Source organism: Mastigoproctus giganteus, chromosome 2 (assembly GCF_048544385.1).
Source record: "Mastigoproctus giganteus isolate SK-2022 chromosome 2, ASM4854438v1, whole genome shotgun sequence".
NCBI classification, from domain to species: domain Eukaryota; kingdom Metazoa; phylum Arthropoda; class Arachnida; order Uropygi; family Thelyphonidae; genus Mastigoproctus; species Mastigoproctus giganteus.
The window spans coordinates 217143288-217169126 of record NC_143576.1 but is presented as its reverse complement, the minus strand read 5'-3'; the positions used below and the strand labels follow the sequence as shown (position 1 = coordinate 217169126).

The following is a 25839-nucleotide window of genomic DNA, read 5'->3' as shown; positions in this document are numbered from 1 at the left end:
TAGATGCAAAATATTCATTCAGTTTGTCAGCTATCTGAGCAGGATCATCAACAGTCAGACCATCGATATCAAGGGGACCAATCTGATTCCTCCCTTCCTTCTAGAGTTTATATAAGTAAAGAAGTCTTTGCTGTTTTTCTTTGTGTCCTTTGCCAAAGATTTCTTGTAATCTGCCTTTGCTTGCCTAACCTCCTTTGTGACGTGATTATAGACTAGCTTATATCCCATAGGCTTCTTTGTTGCCTGACAATTTATATGCATCCCATGCATTTTTCTTCTCTGCCACGAGTCTCAAGTTCATCTGACATCCATTTGGGCCTAAACCTTGAACAGTATTCATTTGTCACTACTAATACTAACAAGGGAATATAAACTTAATTGAAAAGGGATGATCACAGGATAGATGTGCAATATTTGTTTTTAGCCAAAGAATAACTGAATGCTGGAAAAAACTACCATCTGATGCTGAGGAAGTGAGCAATTGAATAAATTTAAGGATGAGACAAAATTAGTATGGTGAATGGACAGATATGGTTGATAGTTTTCTTTATTTTTTTTTTTTTTTTTGCCTTGTATCATTTGCAACTGCTGATATAAACTTCTTCATGTGTAAATGTAGTGAAAAATATTTATTCTGTTTGTCAGCAAAGCAACCTTTCATTCATAACAAACAGCACAAGTTTTAAACAATAAATATCATTATGTGTTATATGCTAATAACTATAATTTAATCAAATGCAGATTATACTTTTTGCAATTATATTGTACTGTGTTTTTTGAAGAATATAAAATTTCAGTTGAGAAAGGTCCCACTATATTTATGTTTCTTAACATCTGTGTCTCTATTGTCAGGGAAATATATTGTGCAAAAAGGACAGGTAGAATAGGACTAGGGGTATGTCTGCCAGGGGACAAAAGGTTGATGAAGTTGTATTGCCAATATCATCTTTTAAGGATACAGAAGGTGATACTGTTGTAAACAATGGCACTAATGACATTAAGAGTAGGAGATCTGCAGACTTACTTAAAAAGCACAGTGCAAGGTTGAGGAAAAGTCATTGGGTAGCAGCTGAATTTAAGTGTCTGCAGTTCTGCCCTGGCACGATAGGAGGGGGTATATGATGAAAGCCTTGTCAATCAATTCGGCCCTGCAAGGTTTCTCAGCATGGTCTGTGTTGTTAACAGGAGAGTGCTTCTACAGGGATGAGATACATTTAAATACTATAGGTGCAAGAATATTTCTGATGCTATCAAGGCAGCATTAGGTGGATCAGAAAACTGCTAGCTTGGGGCAATACACAGACTAATAGATTAACAATAGTTGCAAGCAAAAGTGTAAGTGATTCTTGCACTGCTTCTATTGAAATGAGCAGAAGCCTGGAAAGCAAGGTGCTAGGGATTTCAAGGAGTGCTGGGAGTTATCATGGAACAAGTAAATATATGGGCTGCATTAGAGTAACAAGGAGTAAAACCAGGTGCATGTACACCAATGCTAGGAACACAGTAAATAAATTTGATCAATTTGAAGTGCTGGTCAAGACATAAAATGTAGACATTGTTGGTGGGATATCAGAAAATTGGTGTCCCTCAAATAAAAGGGATGCAGAATTTGAATATGGGGAGTATGATGTATACAGAAAAAGGGAAGGGGTTATACTGTTAGTTAAGAAGCACATAAAATCTAAGGCAGTGCATCCAGTTGACATAGGTGGCCAATGCAACGTTGAGTCAGTTTGGTAGGACATAAACACTGGAAAGCAAAATGAGAGTAGAATTGTGTTATAGGCCTAATGACTCTGATGAATACAACAAACAACTGTACAGAGAATTAGAGAGCCAGTAAATCAGAATGTCATAGAATGTGAGATTTTAACTTTCTAGATATTAACTGGAACTAGTGGTTTGGTCACTCATACACTAGCAAAACTTGTGGATTTACTGGATGATTGTTTTCTACAGCAGCATGTTAGAGAGGCAACAAGAGGGAGTGATGCTCTTGGTCTGATTATCAGCAGTGATTAGTCATGCATTAAGAATATGCAAATGTGTGAGATATATATAAATTATCAGGTGATACAGAAGCTTATGGTAGATATAAACTATTCTACAATCAAGTCACAAAGGAAGAGGCAGTGAACACAGCATACTGATTTTGAATTTACTTTAAGATGTAACTACCATCAAGGGTAAAGAGAAGGTTTTTTGCTTTCATAAAGCTGACTAAAGTGGTCGCAGACAGTTTTTAAATTCCATATAGTGGAACCAATCTATAATGTTACCATCAGCAACTTCTAAGTGGTTAATATTCAGGGAATTCAATAGCAACCAAGAAATACTATTCAAGTTTTAGACCTAAATGGATGTCAGATGATACAGAAGCCTATGGTAGATATAAACTATTCTACAATCAAGTTACAAAGGAAGTTAGGTAACCTAAGGCAGATTTTGAGAAATCTTTGGCAAAGGATGCAAAGACTCCATTACTTATGTAAACTCCAGAAGGAAGAGGATGAATCGGATTGGTCCACTTGATATCGATGGTTCAATTGCTGATGATCCTGCTCAGGTAGCTGACAAACTGAATGAGTATTTTTAGATATATATTCAGTGGCATAGCCAGGATAGGATCAGCAGGTACGTTGTACCACCAATGCCAAAATCTGGTATTGTGGCACTTTTTAGCATTATGCAATTGATGCCTTTTATTGTGAATGTACCTGCTGACAAATTTTTGCTATGCCACTATCTATATTCACACATGAGGAATTCTCTAGAGAAGTGGAGGCCAGAAGTGTATTAAACTAACAGGGAGCTAAATGACTTTGTAATAACTGAGAGGAAAGTGCAAGAGAAATTAAATATAAGAAAGGTACCTGGAATCTATCCAATTATATTAAAGGAGGCAGCAAAAGAAGTAAGCAAACCCTTAGCCATAATTATGAGAGCATCCTTGGATTCTGGGGAGGTCCCCACGAGCTAGAGATGTGCAAATGCATCCTCAATTCACAAAGGGGGAACCAAAGGGTGATGCAAGTAATTACAGACCTGTTAGTTTAACTTCTCTTCTAAGGAAAATAATGGAGTCCCTGGTTAAAGAAGTAATGCAGGATCATCTAGACAAGACTGCAGTTTTAGCTCAGACACAGTACGGGTTTGTTAAGGGGAAATCTTGTCTGACCAATTTGATTGGATAGACAAGAGATGTACAATGTGTTCACAAAGGAACAGGATGCAAAAAATAATTTTGATATCATTATACTTGGATTTCAGGAAAACTTGCTATACTATTCTACATAAAGGCTGATGTACTAATTGGAGCAGTGTGGCATTAAGGGCAAAATCCTGCTATGGATAAATGAATGGTTGAGTGGGAGAAGACAAAGAATGGTGATTAATGGGCACTGCTCTTTGTGGACTAATATTATTAGTGGAGTACCACAAGGATTGGTGTTGGGCCCATTGTTGTTTTCTATATTTATCAATCATATTGATGAAGGTATATCAGGCTTAATGTCCAAGTTTGCATATGATACAAAGTTTGGTAGAGTTTTTAATGATGGTATGCTACTGCAACAGGATCTAGAAAAGTTAGGCAGATGGGCTGGGAAGTGGCGACTGAAGTTTAACATTCACAAATGCAAAGTACTACATATGGGTAGAAATAACCTTAGAGTAATGTACCAACTGTGTGGTACTCTCATTCAGGGTAGTGGAGAATGAAAAAGACCTGGAGAAGGGGGCAATTGTGCAGTCAGATATGAAGTTCTAGGAGCAGTGCAGACAGGCTGCCAGGCCAGCTCGTGAAGTTTCGTCAATGATATGTAGGAATTTTTATAGCAGGAATAAGGAGGCGATTTTCTATTGTATAAGGCAATGGTCAGGCCATATCTTGAGTACTGCATACAGGTACGGAGGCCTCATTTTATGGAGGATGTTGGGCTACTGAAATAAATAGAAAGACAATCAATGAGAATGGTGAGAGGAACAAAGGAATGCACTTATCAAGAAAGGTTTAGGTTGTGCAAATTTTTTGCAGTGTCTGGAGAGTAGACACGTGTGAAGTGATTTGACTGTTTACGGCTTTGAATGGGGTGTATTCAAGGGGTGGTGACGTGCATTCCATAACCTCTCCTACCCAAATGTCAGCCTCACCTTCTTGGGGCAAACTGACCCGTTTCCACAGAAAAGGCGACCGAGTCACAGCAGTATAACTGACCCATCACATACAGAGGAAATGCTGTACCTGAAGCCTGTCTAGAGGCTATAAGGTGGCAGCCCCACCACTAGACTTACCCCGCGAAAGGCTGGTAACCTATCCGGGGGACATTCTAAATACTCGAAGCTCAAGGGAAAAAACTGGACGGATCTCAAGGGTAATGACCTAGGCAATGGATATAGGACTACGATTAAGGAACTTAAAGTAGCAACTTGGAATTTCAGGGGAATAAATCACAAATTAGATGAATTGACCATGGAACTAGAAAATAGAAATATTGACATAGAAGTCATTACCGAAACAAAAAAGAACAACAAAGGATACAAAGAAATAGTTAACTTCATAATGATATACTCCGGCGTACCAAGTGAAATGTGGGCATCATCGGGATTTGCTGTTATAATAAAGAAAGAATGGGAAAACAAAATATTAGACTACTCTTGGATATCACCCAGAATATTGAAATTAAGACTAAAAATTCTATCTTATACAATAACAATCATTGGCATCTACGCACCAGTAGAAGGCAACGTTGATGAAACCACAGAATTTTATGACGAATTACAACAGATCATAGACCAAACTAACAAAAACGAGTATCTCATACTAGCAGAAGATTTTAACGCAAGGGTTGGTGCTCAATCAGTAGACAAATGTATAGGATCAGAAGGCGAACCCGTGGTCAACAATAATGGAAGATGCCTGATAGACTTCTGCATTTTTAATAAACTTAAAATTGCAAATACTTTTTTTCAGACACAAGAATATCCATAAATTCACATGGGAAGCAAGAAACAAAGTCTATAATAGATTATATTATCATTAATGAAAATTTAAATGATAAAATTAGAGACACTAGAGTATTCAGAGGCAGTGAAATTAAGTGATCACTACCTAGTAGAAAGCACTTTCAAAATAAAAAGAAATTATCTTAATAAAAAGAAGAAAATACCAACAAAAACTACTAAGAAATTAAAAATACATTTGTTGGAAGATGAAAGCATTAAATTCCTGTATGAAAGTCGATTGAAAGATAAACTCAAATCAAATGAAAGTGATAATGTTGAGGAAATCTGGTCAGACATGAAAAAATCAATTCTGGGAGCTGCTGAAGAAAGTCTTGGATATAAACCTATAAAAAATAAAAACTGGCTAAGAACTTGGAATGAAGAATTGAAACAAACAATCAATGAGAAAAAAAAAGACCTATAAACTGTTCCTACACACTAAAGACCTACATTTACACATAAAATATAAAAAGCTTAGAGCTGAAGTCAGAAAACTAACCAGAAGAATCCGATGAGATGACTGGGATAAATTTGTTAAATCTTTAGAACGTGATATCACGGGCCCACAGAGAAGAGGTTTTAAAATTTTTAAGAAATTACAACTAGACACAAATGATCAAATAAAAACCAACTCCATCTCTCAAGCAGAATGGAAGCAACACTATTCCAAACTATGGTATAACCCAGGCACTAGGGAATTGGAAGATGAATCTACAATAACCCCGGGGGCTCACATCTGGTGAGTATGGGCTTGGCACACCCAGGGTCCTGAGCTGGATATCATCATTCTTCTCTTTCTTGGTGATTCCCTTCTACTTTTGTCTCTCTCTCTCTCTCTCTCTCTCTCTCTCTCTCTCAGGGTAACTCGGGAGCTTTTTTTTTTCCTGGTGCAGCATAAGCCTCAGGCTTCCTTGCATCATATGGCTATTAATAATAATAATAACCAAAGATGAAGAAAATATAACAATGGAAGAACTAGAGTTAATATTACAAATATCAAAAAACCAAAAAGCCCAGGCATAGACAATTTGAATGTAGAACTATTTAAATATGGAGGCACCTTACTAAAAAATGCATTACTAAAATTATTTAACATCATATGGCATAAGCAACAGATACCCAAAGATTGGGAAACAGGAATAATAATCACTTTATACAAAAAAGGCTCCAGAAATAACAGTAACAACTACAGAGGGATAACACTGCTGTCAACTGCTGCAAAGCTAATATACTAAAGAATAAACTTAATAAATACAGTGAACAATTCTTAGAAGAAGAACAATGTGGGTTCAGAAAAGGGAGAAGCACAACAGATGCCATTTTCTCACTACAACAAATTTTGGAGAAAAGAAGAGAATTCAATCTACCAACATTTCTGCTCTTTATTAATTATGAAAAAGCATATGACAATGTAATCACATAGAATCTGCCAAAGTTTTGGCAGATTCTACGTGAAGAAAATATCAACTCCAGAAAGCGATCCAAAGCCTATATAAAAACTCAAAAGTCTGTATAAAATATTCTAATAGCCAATCATCAGCCCCACTATCACCAAATTTATTTAATATCTACATCAATAAAATTCTTAAAGAATGGAAACAAAAACAATGGGATTATGTGGAAAAAACATAGTCAAAATTGTTATTGATGATAAAATAATAGAACAAATATCTGACTTCACCTATTTGGGAAATTTAATATCAAATGAAGGGAAAGACATCCACACTAAACTACAAAAATATAATAAAATGAATGGAACGATTAAACGCCACTTCGAAAAACAAATGACAACTGAAACAAAATTACGACTGCACAACATCACTTCAAAACCAGCCCTCTTCTACAGCTTTGAGACTTGGGTCATAAATAAGAAATATGCACACAAACTAGAAGCAGCACAAATGAGATTTTTAAGACCATTATTAGGCTTTACAAGACTAGACCACCAAAGAAATTTAGATATCTGCGAGAAATTAAAAGTAGACAACATAGTAAATGACATAAAATGGTATCAGGAAAAATGGATCAGCCACATAGAAAGAATGAACCCAGATCGGATCCCAAAATTAGCCTTTAACTACAAACTTACAGGCAAGAGAGATGTTGGTTGACCAAGACAACGATGGCGAGACCAAGACCACCTCCAAGAGCTACAACGGAACAGATCTTAAAAGAGCTATGCCGGACCAAGTTCAATGCTGATGGGATTCTAACTCTTGATCAGACTATGCACATGAGGGGGGCACAAATTCAAATAGAGTAAGGACAGTTGCAGAATATATGTATGGTGGCTTGCCTTTAATCAGTAAGTGTTTGATTTCTGGAACAATCTTCCATCTGTTGTTATGGAGGTTGATGGCATAAATAAATTCAAGGACAAGCTAGACAAACTCCAGGAGGGAATGGATGGGCAAAAATGGGATTTTCTTTTCTGATGCTGTAAGAGCTTGCTTTCTTGCACCATATGCTACTACTAATGCTAATATTTAAAGAAAGGGGCTTTTAATATTTTTCAAAGTATTTTTCATGTACCTCAAGCAGTTACACATTTGTGAGATCACCTGGATCTATAAGAAACATTTTTAAAGTGCATTTTAACTGACTGCTACCAATTCTTTTATCACATTTTAAGTCCTCTATACCAGAGTTTCCTAGCCTTTTTTCAGATATGGACTAGTCCATATTTTTGAGGTGAAAACTAAAAATAAATTTTATATTGAGGTATAGACCATAGACGACAAAAAATATTACACTATGCATGGAAATATTAAACTATACAAAATCAATAACTATTTTTTAATTCAATAATATGTATTTATACTTAACCTGTTCGGTACACGTTATGTTGTTATGTGTGAAATGGAAAGTATGTATGTGCATAACTGTATCTCCCATCAGCGTCAATGGGATTTTTACCTACTACCAAAAAAGCTCTGCTTTATCAAGTTCTTCAGACCACAGGTTTGGAAACATTGCTTTATGTCATCAAATCATTCATGCTTTCAACATTTCATTTTGGGAACAAAAAGGTAAGGCAGCGAACAAGTATTATGCACAATAATACTACTCAGGCAATTCAAAGTATTCTTTAATATTCTTCTTTTTGCTTTATATCTTGCTACTTTCTACCCTTCGTTTTTCCGTCCAATGAACTAGTAATGCAACATGAGGGCAATATGAACATGCTTACTTTCCTTCTATGCTATCTTCACCTCATTTGATTCATTACTTTCTCATCTCTTAACATGCTTTATTCCCTTCCCAATAACATTTGCCAGTTCCTTTATCTAATTTTATATAGAATATTGCTTCTTTTTCTATTTTTATTTGCAAAATTATTTCTTTATCACCAACCCACTATACTCCAGATTTCACTTTTTCTGAACACACAGAATTTAATTTTATCATTATCTTTTTTATTTAATTACCTTAATTTTATTGCAATGCATTGGGATTACCCCAGCTATTTTTATGGAAGATTTTAGTGCTTTGACCCTCCTTTATAGTATTTTTTTTTTTCATGCATTTTATTTAGTTTCCTTTTAATATTTTTCTTCCATAACTATAGGTAAGCACAGAAACGCAGTTATGATACATGATCAGGTGTAGTCCCCCGAAGAAATACATTATATATCAATCATATATTATGTATCAATCTTATATAGCATGCATCAAATATTGCAAATATTTTAACTCTTATTTTTCTTCCCCTTATATTTAAGGTCTTTTAAAACATCAAAATTTTCCCACTTCCTATTTCATGCTTGTTATTTCTTTGCAATTAATTAATCATTTTTTTCCTTTACAGCTTCTTTCCTTTAATTAGCTTGCTAATTCAGCCTTTAATTTCTTATAATTCGATATATATAACCACAGGGGCTCACATCTGGTGAGTATGGGCTTGGCACACCCAGGGTCCTGAGCTGGACATCATTCTCTTTCTTGGTGATTCTCTTCTACTTTTCTCTCTCAAATTTTTTTTTTTTTTGGATGGTGCAGCATAAGGCCCAGGCTTCCATGCACCATGTAGCTAATAATAATAATAATAATAATATCATTGAGGTTTTTTTTCACATTCTTTCTCTATCATCCACATTTAATACTTCTTTCTTTCTATCCTTTCCTACTAGTCTTGGCACCTTCTGTAGCTCTTTTTCTCTTATTTCAACCTTAACCCTCCTATTGTGTTTGGGTCAATATGACCCAATCGCCTTCTTTTAATGTCCATAAATTCTATATTAATTTAAATATTTTGTTGCTGCTCTATGACTTTTACTAATTTACCCTAATAAAGGTTGACCTAGATTGACAAAAAAATTTTACAGTTAGTTTTTTTTATAAATGTAATTGTTACACTTTTGGGTCAATATGACCTGACGATCAGTTTCGTTAAAATTTAAGGAATGAGAAGCGAATTATCATAAATGATCATATTTTATTGTTTTTGTTTTTTTTTTTCATAGAAATAACTTACATTACCATGTTTCTTGAACAAGTTTCAACGTGTGCATTATGTGCGTGCGGTAAACAAGTTGATGCCTGCTGACATTGGTGGGGGCTTGTCGGTGCCTTCTCACATATGCCAGTGTGCACTTGTGTGTCAGTTTCTTGGTAAACATCAAGCTTGGTGCCGCTCTAAGAGACAACAGTAGGAAGAAATTGTTGAAGATGTGTACTAAGAGATCATTGATGGACAGTGAAATTGAGAATCTTTTGTATGCTTCTGATGGTAACGATAGTACTTCTGAAGTAGAGGACCATTTGTCTGAAGTAGAGGTGCATAGTGAACCAGATGATGAAGAAGTGGAACCTATGAATTCAAACGAAGCTGCTGTTGTGGCTAATTACTTAACCTCAAAAAATGACAATATAGTGTGGAACTGCAGCACACCTAATCAACAAGGAAGATTTTCATCAGAAAATATTATTACGCTGAATCATGGACCAACAAGGTACACTATGTCTAGAATATACAATATAAAATCCTCCTACTGCTTAATTTTTATGCCAAAAATTGTAAACTTAATTTTGAAGATGTCAAATTTAGAAGGAAAAAGAATTTATGCTGACCAGTTGCAAGAAGTAGTTGAATTAGAAGCATATTTTGGCCTACTGTTTTTAGCTGGAGTGTATAAATCTCATGGGGAGGCAACCTCCAGCCTATGGGATGGAAATGCAGGCCAACCTATATTCAGGGCGACGATGTCCCTAAAATTCCATGTAATTTCGCAAATAATTTGCTTTGACAATAAAGGAACTCTATCACAACGGTGCCAGACTGATAAATTAGCTGCCATACTGGACTTGTGGGATGAATGGGCACAATTCTACCTACAGTCTATAATGCTAATGAAAATGTAACAGTAGATGAGCAATTGGTACCTTTTAGAGGTCGTTGCCCATTTAGGCAGTATGTAGCCAAGAAGCCAGCCAAATATGGAATCAAGATTTGGAATTTATGCGATTCTGTAAACGCTTATGCATATAACATGCAAGTATACCTCGGAAAAAAGAGAAGGTGAACATCCCAGAAAAAGGCCAAGGTAAAAGAGTTGTGCTAGACCTTATTTATGGTCTAGAAGGCCAAAATGTAACGTGTGATAATTTTTTTGCATCTTACAAACTGGGGCAGATGCTATTGAAAAGAAATATTACCATGCTTGGCACTATTCGAAAAAACAAGCCTGAACTGCCAACCAAATTGGTCTGCAACAGGAAGGAAGTCCTTTCTTCAAAGTTCTACTTCGGCAATAACACAATGGTAGTTTCTTATATTCCAAGACGGAATAAAAATGTGAAGCTCATGAGCACCTTCCACCACGATTCCGGTGGGTGTAATAAAGATCATAAAAAGCCGTTTATGATTTTAGATTACAATAAAACCAAAAGGTGCTATAGATACTTTAGACAAGTCGATTATAACATACACATGCAGACGACAAACTAAAAGATGGCCAATGTCTATCTTATATAATATCTTGGACATTTCTGCTTACAATACCCATGTTCTGTGGTGCAAAGTACCCGGAATGCTGGCAAACTTACAAAACGTCGGCTATTTCTTGAAGAACTGGGTAATTCCTTGATTGATCCCTTACTGCAAGAAAGAAAACACCTTCCTCAAAGTATTCCTGCTGCTGAAATGGTTAGAAGGGCCCGACCATCAATCAGCACTGCCAAAGCAAGGGAACAGCCGACCACAAATAAGCGTAAAAGATGTATTTTTGTCCCTCTTCAAATGACAACAAAACCAATATAATAATATGTTGTAATTGCTCAAAATACATATGTATAGCTCATGTATATTACTACTGTCAAGACTGTAAAAAACTAAATGTATGATATAACTACTATGTTTTTCAGATATATGTAACAATTCCTTATCCATTACTGCCATTCATAAACTTTTAGTCAATAAATGCTACATATATTCTTATTTCTTTTATTATTTAGTAAACACATACTGCCATATTAATTTAACACCAATAAAACAACACCCATAGACGCTCAGGTCATATTGACCCGAACACAATAAGTCTAACCAAAATGCAAACACAATAGGAGGGTTAATGAATGCACCTGAAAATATGATAGAGAGACTGGTAGCAGTTAGTTGTTTAAAAAATTTTTTCTAATAAATTTAGAAGGAATTTTACAAGTCTGTAGTTTCACTGCTGAAGATGATTACTCTGAAAATATTAAGAGCTTTTTTCTTCTAATATTGACTTTTTTTTAAATCGATTACAGGTTCTAATACCTTTCATGTTTGAGGGTTTCATAAAAGAAATCTAAAAAAAAAAAAGCTTAGATTGCACATAGATTTTGAAGACTTTGCTTGCCCAGGGAATTTCTCTGCTTCCCACTATTGAGGTAACTACTACATGAGAGTACACATATTACTGCAGAAGTTGTAGTTTGTTGGTGGGTAGCAGCCTGATGTATATTCCACTGTTGCATTGGTTCTCTTAACTGAATTCCTGCAGATATATCTTTATGAGGTATATTTCTAAAAATACTTAGCCACTAAGGATTGTAGAGGTACATACAGATAAGGATGTGAAGGGGAGCTGCAAATTTGAAACATGCAATTAAGAAGCAACATCTTTCTCTGACGATAAAGTGGAAATTCATAGGTTCACTGTCATCAATGTAGAGACATTGAACTGGTAATGTTAAAAATCATGTCATTTATTTAAACCTTGCTTTCTCAATAAATGTGCTAAGGCAATTATAAGAATGTTGCAAATTGCAATTGGCTTGTATTCACACCTCCAGCTTCATTTTCTGCCTAAACCAAAGCTTGCATCAATTATAGAGCAGTTATTAATCAGTCCAAACTAGATTTTGAACAAACTAAAAGTAGAAATTTGCTTTTTGAACAAACGGTGTCGAGCATTCTGGTCTCTTGCCAATTTCTATTGGCTGCAACTTTTGTTCATCTCTATTCCGACCTGTGTGAAAACCAGATGGTTCTATTACTACTTCAGCCAAAGGTAAAGCTCTTCACATCCTATTTTCTTCTAAAGCATGTATTGATGATCTTGGTAAATCACTTCCTACCATTCCCAGTACACTCCGCTCAATGTGGTCTTCCGTCAAAAGGATTTTAAACAATCTTGACTCCACTTGTTCTCACAACCTGTGCTCCCAAGCTTATTCACATTCTGTGTCACCTTTTTTCACTTTCTTATTCCAAAGGTGTTTTCCCTTCTGCAAGGAAATATGCTTATATCCAGCCAGTTCCTAAAAAGGGTGACAAATCCCTCCCATCCAACTGCACTTACTTCTACTCTTTTTAAAGTAATGGAGAAATCAAACTGCCAACTATTAAACTATCTAGAAACTTTCCATCCAATCAATGATCACCAGTATGGATTCCATTAGTTTTGATTCAGTGGTGATACTCTGGCTTATGTTACCCATCTATGGAAAATTCAGTGGAAATGTTTGGTAAAACTCAAGCAGTTATTCTTGACATTTCAAAGGCTTTTAATCTTGTTTAGCATAAAGGTCTTCTAAATAAGCTTCCATCTTATGGTTTTCCAACTGTGAAAAACAGTTGGTAGCCAAGTTTTCTCTCTTACTGCTCACTGTGGGTAATGGTATGGTAGATGGTCCTGTCTTCTAACTTCTCCACTAATGCTGGTGTTCCCTAAGGTTTGGTTCTTTCTACAACTCTTTTCCTCTTGTATATTAACAACCTTCCATTGACCAGAAATTCTATCCATAGTTTTGCTGAGGATAGCACATATCATTTCACTTTCCAGTTTGAGAAACCTTGCCCTGCACAAACACCAACTTCTTGAATATTCACTACCAATTCCTTAAATCAGTGGTTTTAAACCTTTTTTTAATAACAGCACCTCTAAGTAATTATTTTATTTTGCGGCACCCCTACTCAATTTTCTGCCTGTTAGATCTCTCTCTCTCTATATATATATATATATATATGTTATTTATTACAATAATATAATTATAAAAATTACATTTCATAATACAAATTATATATATAGTATATAATTTTATTCTTTATACAGAGGTACAGTCTGTCCTCGTATAGCACGATAGTTGTGTTCCTAGAAACCCTCGTGCAATGCAAAATCGTGCAATATAAACAAAAGGCCCTATGGGAAAAGTGGGGTTAGGTGCCGACCACCCAAGATTGAACACACATTTGGAACCAAAACATTACCAAACACAATAAATAATCGGGTAATTTTAATCGTTATAAAATACGTAAGTATTTTATAACGATTAAAATACGTAATACAAATATATATTTTTTATTATAATATAAATATTTTTTATTATATTATAATAAAGTATTTTTTAATACTAAAAAAGTATTTTTTACGAATAAAATATTGCTAATGCTTTTGCTTCTATCGTAAGCAAACTTGTTTTTTGTTTGACTTTCAGTCCAAACAGATGACAGCCGTTCCATCTCTTCCAATTCTTGTGTCTTAAACTAATGGATTTTAATTACACTTTGAGTTGTTCCCGCTATGAAAGTTGTTTTTACTTTCTCCGCATTCTTTGTAATTCTCGGCGTTGCCTCATTTAGGTCTGTAGCACGTGCAATATCACATGATCTTTCATTTCGCTCAAAGCGTTTCACAATTTCATGTTTTTTTCTCTATCGACAGAGGCGGACTGGCCATAAGCCTTACCCGGGAAATCCCGGTGGGCCGGAGGCCGGTGTGATTTTGGCCATAAACCGTAGTACGAGGCCACTATAAATTTTCAAGGGTAAGAATTTTTGATCCAGTCCGCCTCTGTTTATCGATATTGCTTTTCTTTCTCTCTCTGAATCTGCAGTGTCTTCGCCAAGACGCTTCCTTTTCACACCTTTCAAGTATTTTACTAATTTTTAGGGAATAAAGTGCAATTACAAAACGAGGAGGCACGCTTAATACACATAAACAAAGCTGCGCGTGTATAGCAACTGAATAAACAACACCGTAAAGGCCGAGATACACTAACACCCCACATTTTACTAAAGCACATTTCTGGGGGTTACTACCATAAAACAATTTCCAGTTTCGTTTCTGCTAGTGCAATCTGTTATAAACTGGTAGTAAACTCCATCTAATTGCATTTGCGATTATATCGATAGCTGGAATTGTGTTGGTTTTTACGTTATTATGGTGAAATGTGTTTCCCCTTCACTGATATAAAACACATAAATACATTTTCAGAATCTTCTCTTCATTCCTATCGTGTTGCGTTCGGTTGGGGTGATTCCGCGTTCGACTGCCATTTCTTGTAAACACAAAGGCGAATCGTACATAAGCGAATTCGGTTCGTGTTATATAAGATATCGTTCTCCTATTTATAAATCGTGTATGATCGAATTCGTGTAATGTAAACACGTGTTATACGAGGTCTGACTGTACTAAGTAAACATCAATTATAGATCACCACAAAATTAAAAATATACTGTACACCTTTTTATAATGAAATAAACATATAAATTAAAAAATAATAATAAGTTTAAGTAACTTAAACTCAAATTACGTGGCACCCCTGGAATGTTGTTGCAGCACCCTAAGGTGCCACGATACCCCCGTTGAAAACCACTGCCTTAAATGCTGACATCCAGCTAAGTCTCCAGTGGGTAAAGATAACTTAACTGATTTCGATCCTTCTAAAACTAGGTCCTGTCTTATTCTCCCAAAAAGGATTCTTCTGCTTCTATGCTTATCATTGACGACACTGATTCCTAGGCAAGATCATATATCTCTATTGGGCATTACCCTGACTTCTAATCTTTCTTGGCATAAGTACATTACAAATATTGCTTCCTCTGAAGCTAAAAAACTGGGTTTTCTCTTTCGTCCTAGCCGTTACTTTTCTACCAAACAGCTGTTCACTCTGTGTGAATCCACCCTATCATGGAATATTGTTCCAACATCTGGGGTTGTGCCCCCAAAACCTTTCTCAGGCTTCTAGATTCCATTCAAGAGGGCAGTTAGGTTAATTAATAACTCATCTATAACAATCCTTCCACTCTATCTAATAGACATTCTATTTCTGCTGTATGCATTTTCTATAGGTACTTCCATGGGCACAGTCTCTTCCAAATGAGTCTGAATACATGCTGCAACCAGCCAACACACACTTTTACTGTCCAACTTTAAACTCACAGAACCAACTTTTCTTCTTCCTCATTTCTTCATTCAACTTTCATTTTGTGGAAAAACCTCCCTTTGTACATATTTTCTGAAAATTAAGATCTACAGAAATTAAAGTACTTTCTTTCATCTTCTCAATCTTCAACCCATGCATGGTACTAAGCACTATACATTCTAATATCTCTTGTGCTTGGGGTTCTCAAAAAAAAAAAAAGCCCATGTCCTTTCTGTGAAAGTTCTTTGGAAATGGTGCGGGGGAGGTATCTGAACGGAGTGGTCTGTAAGAATAACCCACACATAGTGGATGGGCTAAAGATCAATGTTGCAACGATTGAAAAGTTTTTCAACACTGCACAAAATAACCTTAAACATAGAAAAAAATAATACATGCTCCTTTTTTGAAGGAAAAAAAAAGTGGTAATTTTCAAAATATGTTGTAATCGCACTGGAATTACTGTATTGTTAATAAAGTAAGGTGATATACTGTCCCATGACTGCTTATTTATACTTTTTCTGTTAGTGTTACTTCAAAAATAAAAGAAGTTTAATCTAGGTTTCGTATTTTTCCCACTCACTGTGTAGCTCAGTAACTGACTGGTACTGAAATACTGGGTGAGGTTTATAATCCCTCTAAAAGTGGAAAAATAAAACTAAGCATGAATTCATGTGGAATAAAGTATCCCCTATTTGTTACACTCATTTTAAATTATTTTTACTGATTGTTTTTTTTGTTCCCTCTTGAAAGAACATTTTGCTATTTATAAGCAGGCCCACAATAATGTATGAGCCCAACAAACTACATTTTCACTGTTAGATTAAGGTGAGGTTTTCATGTTAAGCTTGGGGCACTCCATCCTTTTCTCTCCTATAGTTGGATTCTATTTTCATGGCTAATAAAGTGGTATGATTCATAAAATATTTCATCAGCTTTTTTTTTTATATCAAATATTTTGATATCTTAGGTAAAATCACCGATCAGTTTAAATGCACTCACCTACTGAATTGCACAAAATAGTTTGAAGTCTTAAAAATGTTTCTGAATAATGGGAAACACCAGTGTTTCATTATGAAATTTATTCAATCTCTCTCTCTCTCTCTCTCTCTCTCTGTGTGTGTGAACCACAAATTTCAAGAGTAACATAGAAAATCTTGGCCTGTGTTAGGGAATTTTCTTGTGTCATCTAACCTTAGCTAAGTTTAACCCAGAGGCAATATAACATTGCTTTAACCCAGTGGCAGTATCACATTTCTGTAGGGCCTTATCACATTGATAGGCCATGCACGATAATATTTAATCCTGGTGGGAGATTAAGTTATTACTTTTCATACCATCTTAATAGTGTCTTTAGTCTTATATGTGCTGCTTTTTCTTTATCTGTTTATAGTGTTCATTTTGTGTAAGCCGAGAGGACCTGTGCAGTTATGTGATATTGTTTTTGTTAATCCATCGCATCCAGCCAAATATAGTTCGCCACGTATCAAAACACTGCTTTTCATCACAATGGCATGTTTCCACTATCCATAAGCTTCTCAAAGTTTGCCACTCACCTATGTGATATCAGGGAAAATAAGAGAATCATGGTAGTTTGTTGCCACAAACAATAAATCAGCTAACCCTAGTGTTTTGCACTCCAGGAAGGTATCACAGTAGTATCCTACATTACCAAAAAAAGGGCCAGAACATTATTCTGACATCTAGAATATATCATGACAGTAAAACTGGTGCTTCGGCAGGAGAAAAAATAAAATTCAAACAAATCATCACATTTACAATACTATGTGGGGGGGATAACATAGTTGGGGGCAAGATGTGTGCTACATATGATATCAGACAGAATCACTGAACCATAGTGATTTTTAGTTCTCTATTTACAAGTGGTATCTCTTAGCAACAAAACATACACAGATGACAATATGTAAAGAAGACTATTCAAAATAAAAAAGAATGTAATAAAAGCATACAAGGCAATGTATTTTGTTCATGCAGTGCTTGTCACAAGAACCTTTGGAAAACAAAGGGATGTGAATGATTTCATGTTTATATAATGTTTATACTTTATGCAGAATTAATCAATTTTTTTTTTCCATTGAAATAACTTCAATTCAAAGTATTTTTCATAAATATTGATCTAATCTGCTTGGAGTAATGACAGTTTCTTGCAATTAATACTTATACAAGCATACATTTCACAGGACTTAATTATTTCATGTTTCTATTTTATGTTACCAAAATTTTTCTGCAAACTTAAAGTATAACTAAACTTTGTTTTTCTATGAAAACTAAGGTTAGTTTTTTCAGCAAAAAACAGCTATTTTTGGTGGGTTAAAACCAACATTTGCAAAATTTTCATTATTAAAAAAAAATGAAGAAATAAAATTAACAAGTATTGCAATCTACTATTAAAAGGTTAGGCATTAGTACACTTAAACAATTCAAGAAAACCAAATAATTTTTTCCAAATATTAAAGTTAAAATAAGGGTAATATTTTGTGACTGAGAGTAATATTGTGTAACCTGTCAGGTTACACAATATTACTCTCAGTAAGGCTTAAAAGCCAAGAACATCCCAATTTTCACAAAATGAAAAGTTGGTCAGTCCCAAAAAAAAAAAAAAAAAAAATACGAGGCAGTGTCTGGAAGGAATCCTATTGAAACATAGCCTAGTGGTCAGGCGTGCGGGTGCATAAGTACACGTACCTTGAGTGACCCGGGTTCAAGCCCGTGACTGCTGAATACGGTGCTGTTTCTTGTATTCTGTGTATCTTGCAAACTCCTCTGATCGTTTGGTCGTCCCGGAGTATAAACAGAAAATTTATTAATTTATTATTATTTAATAACACTCTACCATGATAATGCAAAGCTGCACAATACATTGCAAGAAAAATTTCTGACCTTGGACAGACTGTTGCCTTCCTTATAGTTCAGCCACTCCCCCCCCCCTTTTGACACCTAGTGACACATCTTGATGGCAAACAACTTGAATCTGAATTGAATCCATTTGAAGCAGCGTAGATCTGCAGAAGTTTGCCTTCAGCTAACAGGTGGTTGATTGCCTTTAGTCAGCATATGGTTGATTATTGGAACAAACTCCATCTGTTGTGGAAGTGGGTAGTTTGAATAAATTCAAGGAAGGATCAGATAAATTATTGGAGGGGATGGGAAATTTTTTTTTTTTTTTTTGGCTGACACTTTGTAAGCTTGCTTTCTTGCATAGTTTGCCACTACTAATACTAATCTGGTGATTAGGTTAAATGTGTAAAGAAAAACTGGCTTCAAAATCAGGATTCTTCATTTTACAACAGCATGTTCATGGGGGATATGCTAACAAAAATTAATAATAGTGATGTTAGACATACAAACTAATGTACATATCCTACCAAAACCTTTCAGTAATAAATCCCCAAACTTTGAGTGATAAATATTTAGCGTTTTGTCTTTCAACCTATTTTACAAAAAATTTATGGCTCAACAGGCATTAATTTTTCAGTAAACCTTATGACTACTTTTTGTAAGTAACGTTGATTGATGATGATTACTTTTTTTGAAGTAATCATCACAATCCGAATTTATCTGTGATGTTATAAACGATCTTGAAACAATTTATATTGGTTTACTGGTGCCACCCTTGGAGGTCGCTCCATTGCAAATACTTGAAACCGTCTCCATACATAACAAAAAATCGCAATTCCGTCACTTCTGTAGAAGCTGCGGGTGGAACTTCATGTGATCAAAGGCAGATCCCGAAACAAACTTCTTAGTATTGTTACTTTTTTTTTTTTTTTTCAGCATTTAGTTTATGTATAATGATATAAAAATTAAAAACGGTATACCGGGCGAAGCTAACTCATGAAGAACATCGTTCACTTAAGAGAAAGATTAATTAATCTTAGGATTACAGGACTCGGAGATTGTTAATTACATTTTTTCCAGAGAATACCAAAGGTTGCGTGAATACTTATTTAATGTCAGTTTTCTAAATCTCAATTTTTTGTTGGAATATGTTTGTTCTTTTATTACTGACATTTAACTGGACTGACTTAGTACACGACATAAAACAAAACAAAACTTTTATGTATGAATAATAACTTCGAACAAACTTATTAAGCATATTTTGAAAACTGGACTTCCCTTTAGTTTTAAATTCAAATCGCATCAACCAAACTATTTCGAGCGCATGCACTTCGATAATACAAGATTTTTTCATGAAGAAATTATGATCATATACATACCAAAATTTTAGCGTAGTTCCATCACTTTTATCAATTAGCGGTGGCCCATAATTAATTTGCAAGTCGTGCGTACTTTGATTTGCTGTTAATGCAAATCCACTATATTCTTCACCTCATCTCATCATTCTATTGCCTATCCTACCAATCAACCTCTTCCACGCAACCTCCATGGTTGTAGTAGTTGCTACTGTTATCTTTATCAATGCGACACCCTAACTAGGCGCCATCTTTTGTTATAAATTGTGAGCGCCTCCTGTAGGCATAAAATTTGAAAGCAGAACAATTCAGAAACAAAAATGGCGGAAGGTAGTACCGTTGGGTCTGGCAGTGTTTTTTGCAGGTGTGTATGCTAAGTTTACAATGAAAAATTTCGCTGTATAAGTGTAATAAAATTTCGGCTAAATTTCATATATATATAAATGAACAAGCTATAGCACTATACTGTGAATCGTTTTAACAACATTTGATGTTATATAAATCAAAAATATTTCTGATAAATTAACTCCATTTATGTTTACCTTAGAAAATGGTAAACCAATAGCAAAATTATTTCTTCTACACTGGTAGTTTTCGTTTTCTGATTGTAGACATCATTATTACATAAAAATCCAGCTAAGGATATCTATGTGATGAATTTGTAGGAAGTCAAATCTAATCTTATTTATAAATAAAAGTTATCAACAAATGTATAAATTCTGTACAAGCAGATCCTTTTAAAAAATGGAACCGGGGTGTTTTAACTTTTTTTTTTTTTTTTTAATTCGAATATCTTTAAATGAAATCGGAAGCAAAACCAGCGTAATGTCATGAAATGATAAATTTCACAACTTCTTTGTCACTAAAAGCTACTAGACCTCAATATTGTGTGCCGTGTACTCCTAGTCGATGTTGTCACTTTGGTGACCCCAAAAATTTAGAGACTTATAAAAGAGAAGTTGATAGAAGAAAATGGGATGTGTGGATAACAAAAAAAAAAAAAAAAAATGGAATGTACATCATTAGTATATTAGATGAGTGCAAAGTTTGTTTTTGATGCATCAAAATAATTAAAGTAATACAAAATTGCTTTTTTACAAATTTTAAACATTGAGTTTTGTAGCAGTGGGATTTGGTATTTAAATTTTTCATTATGCTGGGTAGAAATAATAGAAATAAAACCTTACTATTTGCTTAATTTATTTGCATTGTAAGAATATTTCCCATTATATTCACCATTAGTATATTGTCATGGAACAGAAGTTCAAGGAAAAGGTGGAGTGCTCCCTGACAGACTTAAATATTATGAAAATGATTAATAACATGTCATAGAAATGATTGGCATAGTTCAAATTTTAGTTTCTCCACACAGTTGTATATGTGCAGTCATAATAACCTATCCTAAAGTAACCAAACCAAGCCTAATCTCTAGGTTTGGTTCAGTTACTTTAGGTTGGAAAATAATTAGCCCTAAAGTGGTGGTTGCCTTAGCTGTTTCAAACACCCTAGTGATTTGATTTTTGAAATTTTCATGCCAAAAATGCAGCATCTTGTGATGCAGTAATTTTCAGTATCTTTAAGAAGCAGCAATCTTCAAAAAAAGATTAAATAACACATGGGTTGTTTCAAGCATCTATATTAAGTCTAATTTGATTAGTGGTTGTACAGAAATGAAACATTTTTGCGATAAATAATTTTATAAATGCTACTGTGTTACATTTTTCTAAAAATGGAATGTAGCTAAGCTGAAAAATTTTTTAATTAAAATAAAAACTATTCTCTGCCATGTTTTTATAATGAAATGTTTTCTTTTCATAGCACTTAAAAGATGACTTATGGAAAAAAGAATAATAATAAAAACCCTTCACTGCTGCATCATAATTTACTAAATGGAGTGATCACTGGAGACAACCAGTTATATTAAAAATATTAAAACACAAATACAGGTAGTGTCTGATTTACACCAGGGATATATTCCCGTGAATGGAGATATAGTTTTTACATATTTATTCATTTACCTTACATATTTTATTCATTTACAAAGCTTTTACGTGTTGTATTCATTTACAAAGCTTTCACATGTTGTATTCATTTTTATGTTATAAAGATGAGGTGTTTTCTTATGGTCAATTTTTGGACTTGATAACTTAAATACTCTAAAAACAAAAACTAAACAAATCAGTATTAAACCAGGAAAGTTATAAAACATATATTATATTGTTATACATGAACATTTATTATTTACATAATGTATTAGTCATACCAGATTATTCATATTTTGAGAAACCAAGAATAGAAGCCTAAGCAGAAATTTGCTGCTGCATTTTTTTGATTTTCAATAATTGGTCTAGTTGTATTAGTCTGTCCTTTTCATACTAATAACAATTAAATACTTCATAAGGTAAATTTTTTACTAAATTTTCTTAGTTATTAATACTTTCGTGTAATGTCCTTCTTGAGTTTAATTTTGTATTACAGTTTGTTTAGTGGTGAGCTGTGAATATTTTAACAATGGGCTCGCAGTTTTGCCTATTTTTGATGTGAAACATCCTTGGGGCTACCTACCAGGTAAATCTTGATCAGTCACAGAAGTGACATCATCTGCTTCTGCCCATGCTCCCACAACTAGTCTGTGCTGAGCACTCGCTAGTAATGTGATTAGAGCTTGTAACACATTTTTTTGTGACTGGTACAATATTGGAGTTCTAACTTTTTAGAATTTTTGAATAGTATGACATCACAATCATACTTTCTGCAATTACTACTGCAGTAAGTATGATTGCAACAATACAAGTATTTGTCATATGACTGCAACAAACAAATATTTGCCAACAATTTCTTTTTTCGTCTTGCATTTTCGTTACATTCCATTGTTAGGTGCCCCCAACAGCTACGTATGTGATTTCAACTACAAGATTGGGTACCTCAATCGAAGCTGTTTTCCAGAGACATTTGAATATGTTGCAATCGCAAGTATATGTTTCTTAGTTTAGTTATCATTGTATCTTGTCTTCCAGAAATTATGGAAATTTGTGAATGATCAATAAAATATTTGCAATACAAAAGCTCTTTTATTTCATAATCAATATATACAAATGAAAATACCTAAAAGAAATGCAAAGGATGTTTCACATAAAACCGTCTACCGCGTGTGCTCAGCACATGTGCCACTTTTTTATTCCTCGTTTTTTTTTTTATAACTAGATAAATATAATGGATACATTTTTTAATGATAAAATTTTAATATTGTGAATAAAAAAAATGAAATGTTTCCCATATCTCAAATAACAAAAACTATCACAAAACATTCTATAATATAAAAACAAATATTACATAAACAAACTATTCTAGGAAAGGTACACAAAAATCACAGATTACACGAAAAAAAATTGTTACACAAATATTCAAGAAAAAGTTATCCTGAAAATTGCCATGTAAAATTTACTTCTTTATTAATATTTGTTGTCGATCTTCTGCTTTGCTCAATAGCTGAGCGATGATTACAGAGGAAAGATGTGATGTAATTATCCAGATCAAATTGAAGCAATGGTTTCCATTAAATTTATGATAATCATATCTGCAACATGTTTAATTGTCAAAGATGTTCTTTTTATTGTTACAACACTATTCATTATGCTGAAAGCTCGCTCAGTTTCAGCACTGCTAATTGCAGTGGTTTCAGCGATATTTCTAGTTTTTTTAATTGAAAAGGGAATTTCACTCGATTTTAAAGATAAATTGTCTTTGACAAAATCTTTAAAATCATTCATTTTATTTCATATTTTATTAGAAAACTTAAATTTCTTATTCGTTTTTCATGCCATGGCTCTCTTGTCCCTTGCCGTGGAGACGAAAGTTCTTTTGTATTCCACGATTCCAGGTAGCATATGTTTAAAATTTCTTTCAATTCCTCATCGTCAATGATATCATTATTTGCTTTATTTAATTTAAAATTACTCTGTTGCATTAAATTAAACTGCATTGTTTTATCCTTTAAGGATAAAACAAAGCTGTTTAATAACTTGTCACAAGGTAATTTTTTAAATGTGTTCTTACTTTCAATTTTGATTCTTTAAAATTCTTTCGACTTCAACATGCTCTCAATTTTAGGTTCATAATTGCCTTCAGAATTTTTCAAATTAGCAATAGCATTGATAATTTAAATAATTAATTTAATTACTTTTACTATAGTGATGCTGCAACTTTGTAAAGCTTCTGAAAGGTAAGAGAGCTCCTGCAGGATGTCGATCATTAGTGCTAAATTGTTAAGAAATTCCAGATTTAAAAGTCGGTGTAATAATCCCAAATATTTAACTTCTGATTCAAAATGTTTGCACAAAGCGAGATAATTCCTCCAAACTGCAATTGTCGTCCACAAGCTACAAGCTGCCCATCATGGTCTGAACACGACTGAGCTTTATTATTTCCAATGCATAAATTTTACTTTTTTAATCATTGCCTGTATGTATTATATTTCGGAATATTTTCTTCACAGTGAAGGCCTCGACAGTTTCAAAAGCTGCCAACATTTCATCTTGTGAACGTTTATTTAATATTTTAGTTGTCTGTCTCCCCCCCCCCCCGACATTGCTACTATCACTAGTTCTTTGAATACTGTCTAAAATGTTGTAATCATTCAGATATTTAGCTACTGTGACTATGTAAATATAGACAGGAGAAATTTATTGAAAAGTGTGGATCCCTCACTTTTCTGAAAAACAAATGACTTGGGCAGAGTAAAGGAGAACCAAACAGGTTGACCAGAGGCCTAATCTGTGTTGGGAACCCGCCTTAATCTTGTGACTGACTATGGAAAGCATATTGACTAGTGCGACTTCTCAGGAGATAGGACAGACAGAGGTGGGAACAATGCATACAAAGTCTTTCTCGTAATCCATTCGCTATATGGAAATTTTCTTCGTTCTATGGAAACTATTTTAAATGTAATTACCAAAGGGAATTCAAAAAAATTCGCCATAAAGAAGTTCATTAAACAGAGGTCTGACTGTAATTAAATCAAAAATGAAGCAATTTTAAAATACATAACTGGCTGATTGCACCATTAAAATGGTGGGATGGGGTCCCACTCGTCCCATGTAGTTCTGGCTCTAGATACTCAATAATTGAATTCAGGATTTCATTTGTAAAATAGATGATCGTTTCAACAATAGGCTTGCAGATTTTCAAAAAAAAAAAATAATAACAACAGGCTCTCGCTAGCCCATGTGAGCCCACTATAGCTCACCACTGAGTTTATTACAATAGTACAAAAGATCAGTCATTCCTTGAATGAATTAAAGCAAGTTACACCATTCAATGTTGGGATCATATTCAACAAGAATGGCCACCATTTTTTCAAACAAACAAAGCTTCAGTTTCCTCTGTTGTGAGCTGTTTTACTTGTTGCCTGTCCTTCCTCTATCCCCCACACTTTTGTTGCTAAACTAAGCCAGATCCTCACTGGTAAGCTTGTCATTGTGCTATTCCAGCTTCCTCACTGCATTACTTATGTCCACCTTGTCAATGCCAATCTCATTTGCCGATTCCACAATCTCTAACTGGATTTGCTCTAGCCAATTCTGCCACACACGCAGTTCAACATAGCTTGAGTGACTTCCTCCCATGTTTTACAACATTGTTTATGGCCTTAATATCTTATTCCCTTCAAACTCCGAAAATTATGACTAATCCTTACCTTCTGTCTCTAAGTTTGGTTGTTGCAAGGGCCACTGGAGTTAGTTTTAATGGCACTGCCACCCCTTGGTCACAATAAAGAAGTTGTATTTGTTGGCATGAAACCAACTTGTATGTTGTCATCAATGTTAAATAGGTTGGCCAAGCATGTTGTCAAAAAGTAAGCTAAGACCATGCTGTTGAGATTTGTCCTTCGATACTTTTTGATGAGTTCAGAAGCAAGTTTTTTTTAACTTGTAACCAGTTTGCACCAGTGTTTTTCAAGGTTTGCACATGGACTCAGAAAAAGTTCACCCATTTA

General features: G+C 34.4%; 2 protein-coding genes across 2 annotated transcripts in view; one reads left to right on the top strand and one right to left on the bottom strand.

The window, feature by feature from the left end:
- Nucleotides 1-20087, bottom strand: part of LOC150090093 (cysteine-rich with EGF-like domain protein 2) — a 131883-nt gene extending 111796 nt beyond the window's left edge. Inside the window, exon 1 of the mRNA XM_090390171.1 lies at nt 19869-20087. The gene's annotated coding sequence lies outside the window, so the exon portion shown is untranslated. The remainder of the gene's footprint in view (nt 1-19868) is intronic.
- A 78-nt stretch (nt 20088-20165) lies between these two features.
- The window catches only part of LOC150090092 (putative E3 ubiquitin-protein ligase makorin-1), a 196940-nt gene continuing 191266 nt past the window's right edge, over nt 20166-25839 (top strand). Inside the window, exon 1 of the mRNA XM_090368966.1 lies at nt 20166-20208. The gene's annotated coding sequence lies outside the window, so the exon portion shown is untranslated. The remainder of the gene's footprint in view (nt 20209-25839) is intronic.